Below are 13,864 nucleotides of genomic sequence, written 5' to 3' on the forward strand. Positions count from 1 at the left end.
GGGTCAACACTTCGGACCAAATACCATGGACCAATACCAAAATACCATGGACCAAATACCACGAACCAAAACATAGTTTCCTGACTTGTACACACCTTTCCTTCTGTGAACCTGCGTGTGTACGTATACGCGTCTTCTATTTTTCTCATCTGCGTGTATATGAACTTTCATCAAGGTTAACATGCGTACACCTCTCTCTTCATCTATTGTACTATGATCTGTCATATGATTGAATTGCCACTTGTATCATACCTCTGAGTGAGTTGCCATCAAGGAAAACACCTGTATCATAATGCCAACAATCTCCCCCTTTGGACTTAATGGCAACCACCACACCAAGTCACTCTCCCCCTTTGACATCAAGGGAAAAGGGTGGACCAAGATATTCTCTTCTTTGATATACATTCTGTTGTCCATGCCCCCCTTGAATACCTGCTAAAATCTTTGATTGATCTCCCCCTTTGTATATGCCAAGATGTGCCAATTCGTCCATGCTCCCCCTGAGCACATGCAAGGTCTTTATAACAAAGACTAGAAATCCATTCAAGACCATGATAGTCATTAGCCACTATCATATTCCATATATGATCTGCACCATAAGCATCAGCATCCAGTCCTGTAACCTGCAATACCATTCTTTTGATCAACCAACAGGATTTATCATTTAGCCACATAAGCATCATCACAAAAGTATTCTAACCATAATGCCAAGAATGCATTATTTGAACTATATGCTCCCCTTGAGCCCGTGCCAACCATCATATACCATGACCGAACAATTTCCTGAGTCTGTTCTTCTGCCATTTTCTTCTGAGCTCCATATACGTGACTCTGTAGCCTCTAGATCACGTATATACGTGACTTATCTTCATTATATCAGCGTATGCAAGATGGAATACTCAAGGTCTACACTTTCAGTTTCCTTTGTGTCTGTTATGTCAGCTGACTGAGTTACGTCACACATTTCTATCTATAATTTTGTCTTCTTTAATACCTGGAATTGTGATGATGTATAATCCTCTTGCTTTGGAGTTTGAACTTTGCTCCTACATTCCCTTGCTTTATGTCCAAACTTGTTACATGCATAACATCTTACATTTTTTATGTTCCTTCTATTGCAATCAATTCGTTTGTGGCCAAACATATTTCAAGCAAAACAATATCCTTTGAAGTACATGGAATGTGATGATCTTATTTGATGGTCTTGAGCCATTCTACTTCTGCATCTAGCTGCAACATGTCCAAGATTATGACATACATAACATTCAACATTATTCAATGGAGGAAATAATCATCTATCACTTCCATAGTTAGGAGTAAATGATTTTCTTTGAGTAATTTCTTTCCTTGGCTATTGATGAGGTTGTCCTCTCATCTCCTTGTTGAGCATTTTAGAATTCTCATTAGAGTTCCTTGCCTCACCTTGTGAGCTAGATTCACCTTCGATAGATTCATAAAGGCCAAGACCAGTTTTGATAGTAGGGGATCTTTGACTACCAAGAATGTCATCCAAAATCTTAGTACTATCTTGAAATCGTAGAAGTTTATCCTTTTCTTCTAATTTAATTTTTAAGATATTTACCTCAACCTAATGTTATTCTTCCTTTTCTAGATACTGCTTCCTTATGTTTTCTTCAGCTTTTCTTCCTTCTTCCACTTGTTGCCTTAATTTTATTACTTCATGTTCTTGTTCTTCAAGAGCTTCTTCATTTTGCTTCTTTGATTCTTTAAAATCTTCTTTTAGAGAGAGGATCTTTGATTCAAGCCTCTGAATTGCTATTCTATAATCTTTTACTATATCCTGTAATTGCTCCCTTACTCTAGTTACTGACTCCAACTGTTCTTTTAATCTAGTAACTTCTTCTGGTTCTACATTCTTATTTTCATATGCCATGAGAAGTCTAATGTCTTCATCACTATTAGATGTGTCATTACTTTTATCATGGATATAATAACTTCTACCAGACATCTTTCCTTTGTTATGAGGGCATCTAGCAGCGTAGTGACCAACTCTACCACATGAAAAGCATTTGAAAGGTAGCTTACCTTTGAACCTTCCTGATCCCCGTTCAAGATTCTTGACAAAATTTACCTCATATTCTCCTTCTAAAATGTATCCTGATTCATTTGCTGACACTTCAAATGTGGCTTCTCTCATATCTGATGGTCCTCCTTTTCTCATCTCAAAAGCAGTTAAGATTCCGTGAAGCTGCGTCATAGTGATTTTCTGCAGATCCTCCTTTTCTTCTATGGCATAAACTTTGGAATCAAATTTAGCAGACAGGGATTTTAAAACCTTTTCAACTAAGACAACTTCCTTAAATTCTTCACCCAGATTCCTCATACAATTGACAATCTCATCTATATGTAGGAAGTAATTAGCTATGCTTTCATTACTATGAATCTTAAGATTTTCATACCGTATTCTGAGAGTTTGAAGCTTTGCTCGTTTTACCTGTTCATCTCCTTCGTAGCATAGAATGATTTTGTCCCATATTTCTTTGGTTGATTTGAACTGCATGACCTTGACAAATTCTGATTGTGACAAACTTCCCAATAAGACAGTAACAATTTTGGCATTGATTTCATATTGCTTTCTCTCTGCTGTATTTGTAGGAATTGTCGATGGATATGTGTATCCTCCTTCCACGATTCCCCAAACATTTGTTCCAAGTGATTGTAGATATGTTGTGGTTCTTATCTTCCAGTGGATAAAGCTGCTCCCATCAAATATTGGTGGCCTAATGGATGCCTCTTTTTCTTGATTACCCATTCTGATGGATCTTTCCTTTAAGCGATCAAGCTTCTTCCAAAGGACTTGTTCTGATACCAATTGTTGGAAATAATACTGAGATGGGGGTGGGGGGGCTGAATCAGTATTACCAAATCAATATAACTTTTTCATTTTCATACTCAGATTCATGTACGCTACTTTAGTTAAGACAAACCGCGTGTATACACAACTGTATGTAATGTAACAAGCGTATATCAAGTAAACTTATGATTCAGTTAGTTGATCCTTAATGAGTGCATCAGAACATTATTAACCATATGAACAGTAAACAGGGAAAGTATAATAGAACAAATCATCACACATAAGCAACACACATGAACACCATTATATAAGGTGGAAACCCAATGTGGGTGAAAACCACCTGCTGCAATTCGTCTCTTTCTTCCTTTAATAAGAAACTTCTTTTTACAATATTTATGTACTAGTGTAGTCTTATACTAGTATGTAGGCTTCTACCTACAGAAGGCTACAACCTTCTCTCGTTCTCCAGCTTCTCCTGGAAGGGGGCTACAACCCCCTTAGCTCTTGTACTAGCTGAAGTACTAGTACGTAGGTGTTGGCCTACAGAAGGCTACAACCTTCTCTTTTCTTCCAGGGACCACGTTTCATAAATTTTCATACTGGATCCATAAATACAAAACAATCACCACTGCAATACAATCATCAACTACACTTGCATCGTCAATCTCTGAATCACCCAATACTGAATCACTGAAACCCTGTCATCAAAACACAGTAACCAGAACACAGAACTCTGCAACAACAACTAGATCCAACTGCAACTTCAAATATCATATCTCTCTATGTATATGCTACTATGATGAACCAAACTAGCATGTATACGTGCTTTTACCAAAGCCAACCCGCGTATAGATCTGCAAATATTTACTCATAACTTTGTAGCTATTCCAAACATTAGTCATACCCAAATCATAACGTTTATACAATAAAACATGCATCAATAATTCAGATCTAGTCTATCCATGATCAAACCACATAATGATAATACATTCCAAGCCTTATGACCCCGATCCATCATCAACCGCATAGGTGCATCCTTGATTCAGATCAAGCACAACATCACAAACCCATAACTGGCATACTAGATCTCACACTTCATCAGATATTAATCACTTGCACAATTTCCGCTTGGCCTAATGATCTTCTCCTTATATAGGTTTAGGCTTCTCCTAATACCATGGTCCAAAACCATGTAGAACCAATACCTTGGACCCAATACCTGGGGTCAACACTTTGGACCAAATACCATGGACCAATACCAAAATACCATGGACCAAATACCACAGACCAAAACTTATTTTTCCGACATGTACGCACCTTTCCTTCTGTGAACCTGCATGTGTATGTATACGTGTCTTCTATTCTGCTCATCTGCATGTATACACACTTTCATCAAGGTTAACATGCGTATACCTCTCTCTTGACCTGTTGTACTATGATCTGTCATCTGATTGAGTTGCCACCTATAACATACCTCTGAGTGAGTTGCCATCAAGGACAACACCTGTATCATAATGCCAACAAATTAAGTAGTCAGGCTTGACACAACATTTCCTGACTAGACTTTGGCAACTAATTACTCTGGCAATTTTCCCCATGTATCCTAGCCATGCTTTGTCACCATCGGCTGGCCTGGACCTAACATTCGTGACATGGACTGGGGAAGGATAGAGTGGGCTGCATGGCTTATTAATTTTTCCATTATGGGGTTATTCATTAACTAAACTTGTTCCTAATGGCAAAAGATTTTATGGCTTCCACTTGACAGTTTCATTATCGGTTACTTATTATGGAAATAACTATTGGTACAGTGGAAAGGATGGATACAACGTGTGACCATAAGGACTGAAAAAGCATCTGCCTACCTGTAACTTAAGCATTGTGAAAGCATATGCCTATGGGTGACTACTAACTCTACTTATTCCCCTCCCCCGATGACAAATGGGTTGCCACATGATGAACATGTTGTCGCAACCTTCCTGACCCTTTTGCTTATTTTTGCTAAAAGGATGTAAAAGACATGACTTTAACTAACTGGTTAATATGATTGGCTAACTTTTATTACCTCCTACCTACTTGTGGCTCATTTTCGAGGTGCCCCCCCTTATCTTAAGTTTATGTTTGATGACCTATGGAAGGGATTTAGGAATGTGTCGTTTACCCAACCATGTAGCATGTCTCCATCTAATTGCACCAATCTTACTGCTCCAAAATCTCTTATTTCCACAACTATGAATGGGCCCAGCTAGTGCATCTGCAATTTACCTGGGAATTTTTGGAACTTGGTGTCGTATAATAATACATGATCTCCAAATTCAAATGTCTTCTTCCTAATATGCTTATCATGCCAAGATTTTTTCCTTCTCTACTCCACTGACTGGTGAAACTCGGCCAAGAACCTGGATTTGTCAAGTTCCATTAGTTGACTTAGTCTTTCTCTCAATGCTACATTGTCCATCATTCTCGTTGCTTCAGAGATGAACATGCTTGGTATTATGAACTCTGCTAGCACCACTGCTTCCTTCCCGTATACTAGCTAAAATGATGTTTGTTTATGAAGTCTCTTCACCATTGTTTTGTACACCCATAGAGTTGCTAGTATTCTCTCATCCCAATTATCCTTGTTAGCTGATATAATTTTTTTGAGACCCTTTTCCAATAGTTTGTTGAATGCCTCGATAGTCCTGTTGGCATGTTGATGATATGGACTACTTTTATTATGTTGAATCATGAAATTCTTTAGAATAGCCTTGATGGTTTCATTTATAAAATGCGTTCTTTGGTCACTTGTCATGATTTTTAGGCATCAAAATCTTGAGATTATGTTCTCGAAAATAAACCTTGCAACAATGTCAACAACAGAGTCTCTGACGGGTGTTTCTTTTGCCCATTTGATGAGATATTTAGTAGCAATTATTATGCATCTTACGCGTGAATGCCTCGGGTGGAGCTATGGGTCCAATGAAATCTATTGCCCACTTCTCGAAGATTTTCACTGTATGAATGAGATTTAAAGGCAATTCATCCCGTCGGGAATTCTTCCCAACCCTCTGATGGACATTGCAATTCTTTGTATATTCCTTAGAATCTTTGTGAAGGGTTGGCCACCATACTCCTGCATGCTAGATCTTCCTTGTGGTGGCTTTTACTCCCACATGACCTCCTGTGACCCCCGCGTGACATTCCCTAACACATCTTCTCTTTCATGTTGAAGTATGTAGTGTCTTAGGACATGGTCCAGGCCCATCTTATAGAGGTGTCCTATGATTACTTCGTAGTCTTCTTCCCTTACTATTAGGTGTCACCTATGTGTTCCTCTATACCCCTCTAGAAATTTCCCTATTGTCAATAGCGCAACAATCTCTTCTAAGTGATCCGGGACTACCTCTACTCTGAACCAGTCGTCATCGGGTAACTAATCATCCAATTCTCCTTCATTCTCTCTAGTATCCACTCATGAATGATTTGGCCCCACATTTAGTTTGTTGGGTTTTATGACCACCTCGAAAGTGAATTCCTGCAATAGTAATAACCATTAACATATCCTACCTTCTAATACTGGTTTGTTTACTAATTACATCAGTGTGGAATGGTCTGTGAAAAACTTGAACGACACCCGCAAAAAGTAATGCCTAAACTTTTGTAGAGAATAGACCATGGCCAAGGCCTCCCTCTCTGTTGTCATATATTTACTTTCTTTAGTTGACAACTTTTGCTGGCATAATATACTGGGTGATCCATATTTTTGTCCCCTAATTTCACTAAAACTACTCTAGCATGATCCCTGATGCATGAATATGTACATGAAACATTTTGTTTCAATCTGGATAGAAAAGGATTGGGGTGATTACCAGTTTCTCTTTCAATTTATCTAATGCTGCTTGACAGTCCTCGTTCCAAGTGAACACTTCCATCCCTTTCAGTAATTTCTCCATTGGATCTATTATCGATGCATAATTCATGATGAAGCACTGGTAAAACCCTATATGGCCCATAATCGATCTCAATTGCTTTACATTGTACGGCAGTTACATGTTGACAATTTCAGCAACCTTCATTGGGTCTACACATACTCCATCTTTTCAGACGATGTGGTATAGCAGTGTTCCAAACAGAACTGCAAAAATACACTTCTTAAGGTTTAAGGAAACTTTCAGTCATCGACACCTTTCAAACATAACCCTTAGTAAGCTTGTGTGTTTCATCGGTAGGCTATATACTATCTATTCATCCATGTACACTTCTAGAAACCTATGAATGTATTCTTGGAATGCAGCTATGAGAATCCTCGAGAAGACCACATGTGTGTTCTTCAATCTAAACGACATTACGTTATATGCATATGAGACCCATTCAGTGGTGAATTTTTCCTTCCTTTTGTCCTCCTCGGCTATTCAAACCTGATCGTAGCCCAAGAATCCATCTATAAAATAATATGCTTCATTTCCTACTACATTGTCAAGGACTTTATCACTGAACGGTGTCGGGAATGGATCATGCACACATTCATTGTTGAGACTTCTATAATCAATGTAGACCCTAATTTCTATCGCATCCTTCTTGTTTTATATGACTATTGGGCTTATCCACTCCAATTCGTTTATAGGAAATATAATCTCTACCTCGAACATTTTGTTGATCTCCTTCTTAACCTTTTCCTTCACCCTGGGGTTTAGTCTATACGGCCTATGCTTCACTAGACGGGCATCCGGCCTCAGAAAAATCTTCATCTCCCATATGTCTCATCTTATTCCTTTTAGTTCTACCACTGACGCTGGAAACAGGTCCTAATACTCCATAAGTCAAAAATTTCTTTTGTCGTCTGTTCATCCCAATAATCTCCCACAACCGCCATTTTGGATTTATCCTCCATCCCAATATTTTGTTTTCTTAGCTTCATGAGTAGAATGTGAGGGCCTTCTCTTGAGAGACATTCCTATATGTCTCTTTTTCCTTTTGTTTCCTCAAAGGTCAGGTGTCTCAATCCTTCTTTCACATCCTCGTCTAGTTCTGCATCCACCTTGTCGCAGGTCGCATATTCTAGAGAACTCGTGTCATAAAGACACTATAGGATATTTTCATCAATACAACCTTCAACTAACTGTCATGGGGTGAACATAATTCCTTTACTTGCATGCAGTGTCTTAGTCATGTATGTATCATCACTCCTGAATGAGAATCTATTAATGAATTGTGCCTCCATAGCATCCCAATTCGTTGTTTTCCAAAGGAGTTCCTCTTTCACATATCAAGCTCGGGGAATGGTAGCTAGAGTATGTATGAATACATGTACCCAAAGTTCTTTCGGGATCCCATGTCTTTTCCAAATTTTTATGTAGGCCTCTACATGCTTCTTGGGACTTGAATTACCTCTGTATTTCATATTATCTTATGGGCGGTCTTCCTCCTAACAAACCTATCGCTCATGGCTTGCTTTATGTCTTCCCATTCCCGCAGTATGTTGCAATGTGTTATCCACCACCTTGCTGGTGTGTCAAGGAGTGGGATATGAAGCAATGGAATATTTTCATCTTCCCTCATTTGTTTGTCTACATTGTTCAAGAATATTTCTACTCATTCAATGTCATGGAAGTTGGGATAGTCACTTAGCTCTGCTCCTATCCAATTTATCTGGCCTTTCGTTGCATAGTGTCTGGTATTGAGTTCATATATGTCTTTCTAGCATGCATCCCACCTAGCTTCCAAACCAGTCTCCAAGGTCTGAATACTCCTCCAGTTGAAAGATTCTCTTGTAGTAGGACTTATGTAATCTTCCTTTTTTTCTATTGTCAGTGTGTATAGTTGGTCCAACATTCCTAGCTTGTCCCTGTCATCTATAGGTTCTATGAACTCGGGTCCTTGATAGGGGTCCAAGGGTCATATCACTCTCATTTCTTCTTCTTCGAAAATCATCAATTATTTCTTTTGGTTGATGACAACATACTTTTCATAGGCCCAATCGATCTGAAGGAGCGCTGGATATGGGTCCTTATGTCCCATTATGTTTATTACTTCGAAATCGATGTACGTCTTCACCCCCACAACATATACTTCTATATTTTATAGCCTTCCAATGGGTAGGATATAGTATTGATTTTCCATTATCAATTGAATCAATGAGCATTTCAGTTATGGCTTCCCCATTGCCTCCCATGTGTTCCTAGGTAGGATGTTTACATCCGATCCCAGGTCCAACATCGTGTCCTTGATTTGGAATCCTACAACCTGAGCATTGATTCAAAATTCCTTTTTGCCTCTCTTCTTGTTTCGCCACACTCTGCTAGTATGATTTTCTAGTAAGTTGGCAAATGATCGTTATGCTTCCCTGTCCTCCACTAATAAAGCTGACTGTAAACTTTTGCGCAACTTCTTTAGCATGTATTCATCTTCGATGATTTGAAGGAATAGTTTAAACCATTTTTCAATCAGATGATGGTTCTCGAGTGTGTGGCCATTTTGTCTCTGGTATTCCTTCATCTTGGTCATCCCCTTGAATAAGCTAGCCACTTCATGATAATACTATTTTTTCACTCAGGATGATATGACTTCTTTGGGGATCTTTCCTTAACGATCAAGGGTGGGTCCACCATACCACGATCCTCCCCCATATTCTTTCCCCCTCTTGTATCTATATTGATATTGGTTGTGGGAACACCATCGTTGGTACAAGGTTTAGCATTAACCAGGCTATCCCCCCTCTGTCTAGTCCATTACTCCCACTTTGCAATGAGCTTTGGGCAATTCTCTGTGGCATGAGTATTAATTCCACATTGTGAACACCATGGTCTCCTAGGAGTGGGAATTCCCTAGCGACGTGTCCCTCTTGGTAACAGTTGTAACATATTATAGGGCCTCTTCCTCCCGTTCTTCCTCCTCTCCCATTTCCTCCTCGTCCTCCCCGATTGGACTCATTAATCCTGAATGTTGACTTGTCTAGCTGTTCTTCTAGACCATCCAGTGCTCGGCGTTGGTTAGTGTGGTGTGTTGTCGATGCATAAAAATCACAGTATTTTTTATTAGGGATGTTAGAGTACTTCTATAGTATCAGACACGTCTATGGTAGATGTCCATACATCCTACAGATCTCACAATATTCCTGGTTGTTTCGTTCGAGAGAAACTCCTTACGCTCCTGCTACTACAACTCCTGCAGTTGATGGGGTCCCTAATGATCCTGTAATCCCCCCCAGATGATTATTTCCTTGCAACCTTGGGAATTATCTTGGGACATGTCCTTCCACTAGGAACTGTGTGCACCATACATTAGGTCTGGCTGGCCGCACTGTTTGAAGATCCTTCAATTTCTCCATTAAATTTGTGATCTGATTCTGAAGGCGCACAATTAACAGATCCTGTAAACCTATCCCTCCTTGATATTCATGTGGGTATCCAGCCATGTCCTCTATGCATGAAAATTTCTCCAAAGCATCTTGGAGAGTCCCAAAATTTTGTTGCGTCAGTGGAATTCTTGTAAGGGGAAAGAGCACCTTGATGAACCAGTCCCTCTAGTGATTAGGATCTAGAGTGTAACTCAACTTAGCAATGGCATCCTTAAACCTTTCCATGGGTTCCCAAGCAGTTTCACCTTCCTTCTGCTTGATTTCCCATAGCTCCGATAGCCCTTGTTGGTCAATCTGAGGTACTTTGAATTCTTGTACGAACCCTCTCTTGATGTCATCTATCATGGGATTCTGGTTTTGTTCTACCCATTTTATAAACCAACACAGAGCTCTCTCTCTTAGCATGGTCTAGAATTCAACCATTTTGACGTTGTCTGGAGTCTATCGTGCTCTCCATATAGCTTCACAGAGATACCAGTGTTGTTCCACATCTTCGTTTCCCCTACCCACAAACTCTGGATATTTGGTAAAAGATCTCACCATGATTACTTGGGTATGTGCCAATAACATAAACCCCATATTCCTGGGCTACTGGGATCCTTGTAGTCCCAGGTTACTAATACCACTAGTTCCCCTGTTATTTCTTGTATTGAAACTGGCCTTATATTTCTCACGCACATTGTGTACTTGTATTTCTTTGGCTAATTTAATAACAAATTTCTACAGATTATAGTAAGGCACCAAGGGAAGCTCGAGAGGAATACTACTTGTACCTTGGTGATATTATTGCTAACTTCTAGTGGATGCTTCTCCTTTGGCAAATAATATTCTCATGACATTACCCATGTCCTCTTCCTTTTCCTCTTCGTAACCACTCGACATTTTTTCCTCTGCTATCCTTCTTGCAACCTGTAAGGAAGGATCCTCTTTATCATCATGGCTCTTGTCTTTCCAGTTTTCAATCTCGCCTTGTACTGCATCTTCTTTCCTTCACCCTTCCTCTTGGGGTTTTCCTGACACTGCTCCTACTTGCTGGGGTCCCATATTTCTCTTCTTTAGAGTCTAAACCACTCTTTCTTTCCATTTGTCGGATAACAATGCTCTCATCTGTGCCCTAACATCTCTAGTTTTCTGCAACCCTTCCACATCCATTCCTTCAAAAACATCTCTATTCCCCAACTGGTAGCATTCTCCCCTTAGGTCCTTCCGTTAGTACTGGGGTTTTACACTACCATCTCCATGGTAGCTGAGGGTAGTAGTCCTTCTTCTACCATGAACATTTTAATCCACAATGACACTTCCCTCATCAACCTTCCTCTTAATATGGACCTGAACACTACTTTCGCCTTTGAGAAAGATTGATAACTTTTGGTAGAAAACTTGACTATATACCCTTCCACTATACTCTTTATCCAAAAGTTGACTGCTCTGGTCAGATTGTTGTCTAACTATTGGAGTTATATGAGGTCTGAGAGAGTCCAGTTGTGGCGAGCTGACATTGGTCCCCCTGACTAATCCTGCACTTTCAGCCTTTTTAACCAATTATATAAGTCTTCTAGGAACACCCTCCAAATTTTTTTCGTACACTTAAATTTTGGAGCCTACTATGGATCCTGTGATCAAACGTTCCTTAGTGACTTACTAGTAATATGATGATCTCAAGAACCCCTCTTCGATCATAAGAGTCATTCACATTTTTATCCATGTATAGTATGTCTCATCTTTGGGCATGGGTATTATTGCTTGTTATGCAAAGGGAAGTTTATTTTTCTTCAAGGGGAAATCTTTGTGAGAATGGGTTGTTTTCATCATATATACATGTTTCACACTCATTCCATGCACTCTTGCACAAGTGTCATCTTTTTCTTCCCAAACTCTATCATCGATGCCACACTTGTCTTAAGCTACCACAAAGGTTATTACATTAAGAGAAATATGTTTTTTTATGTTCTAGATGGTCTAGGTTATATAACTAAGTGTTCAAGTGTGTGATCATAGTAAGGTTCTATAAGTTTTCAAACGGTTCCACTAATCCCAAACTTAACAAAGATCTGGATTTTTCCTAGCAACCTAGCCTCATTTAGTTTTCCTGAACTGTGTAGTGGCTTCCTCAAGTGTCCTTGCATTAGACAGAACCCACTATCTCCAAAAAATACGTATTTTTTTCCTTTAGGCATCTCAGCTGCCCAATCTACCTTGCATCCTAAAAATATGCAAATGTGTCCTCCTAGGGCCTCATCCCACAATGATCACTGCCCGCTGAAACTATAGAAACGTGCCCTCCCAGGGCCTCATCCCATAGCAGTCAATGCACAATTAAATTGCACAATTGTGTTTCTTAGTTGCCACGAAGAAGGATGACATGCTAGATGGATCTCAAGGAGATGAGGAGAATGATAAGCAGACCAAGGAACCCAAGGTATGATAGAAGTTCTGCACTGCATGAATACTTCATCTCATGCATAACCCTTTGGCGGGTACTTATGGAAAATGAAAAGCATCTTTTGAAATTCATCTCTTAGTGTAGCATGAAGGAAATCTTATCATTTTAATATCATTATGTCCTCAATGACATGCATGGTTGCAAGCAGTAACAATCATTCCATGTGTTTCCTCTAAGTGTCTTGCTCCCTTTCACTTATTGGATCAATTGTCATATTTTGATATGTTTGGTTGTTATGTCATGTTTGCAAACCTTTCTAGTGACCTTTAAGGTTGGTCTTTATGTATACGAGTTTTCCCAGCCATGTAAACACCTATCACACTCATACACAAAGTTTTAAGCACTATTGTACAAGTGTCGTCACAGTCGTCCCGAGGTATATCTCAAGTGTCGCACTTGTCGCTTTTAGTTCTAAACAATCTCAAAGAGGGTAATGCTTTATCTTGTTGATCCAGTGGTCTATGTTGCCATGTCATCAAAGTATGGTAAGCGTGTGATCACAATTTCAAGTCCCTCATAAGTTAACTTGCCTCCTACACTTAACTATTTTCCTGAAAATCCTTCTGACCAGATAAGTCCACTTCTCTAGACCCCGACCGAACTACACTGTGCAGTCTCAACCCTCAGTGATGTTAATCTTCTACCTAGAACTACGCAGTGTGTAGAGACTATCTTCCAGGACAATTGTACTACACAATCCCAAAGTTGAACCCCTTGCCTTCCCTCCAAGAATTGCATAGAAGCTGCCTCAAGCCTAATCTAAACTATGCATTTCGCAAAATCAGTCATCAAGCTTCCTCCCTTCCTGTTGTAACCCTGGGATGTGTAGATAACCTAGCTTGCTTTACATCCCATAACTACGTCGAAGTGTCCACTAGTGTCCTCCCTAAATCAAGACATTGATCTCAAAAACTATGCAGATCTATCCTCTTTGATCTCTCTACTACCCAGTCCTACCTTCCCTTAGAAAACTACACAAACCTTCCTCCTAGGGTCCCACTTTGCACCGACCATTAATTATCTCAACTACGCAATTTTGTCTCCTAGTGGCCTTTGTGCAATTTTCCCCAACAGTGAAGACAGTGCTCAGGAGTTCCTCAGCCAAGCCTGAGCTATGCTCTACGTAGTCTCGGTTACCAGTCTCCCTCCCTTTCAAACGGAATTGCAAAATGTGCAATTACAGGGCTCTCTTTCCCATATTATCAATTGTCTTAGGTTCATTCCATGCATAACAATCCATCATCTTAGACAAGTAGGTTTTGGATTT

The sequence above is a fragment of the Pinus tabuliformis genome, chromosome 5_1 (assembly GCF_031772625.1).
Source record: "Pinus tabuliformis cultivar Carrire ecotype Pingquan chromosome 5_1, CPIR1, whole genome shotgun sequence".
Taxonomy (NCBI): Eukaryota; Viridiplantae; Streptophyta; class Pinopsida; order Pinales; family Pinaceae; genus Pinus; species Pinus tabuliformis.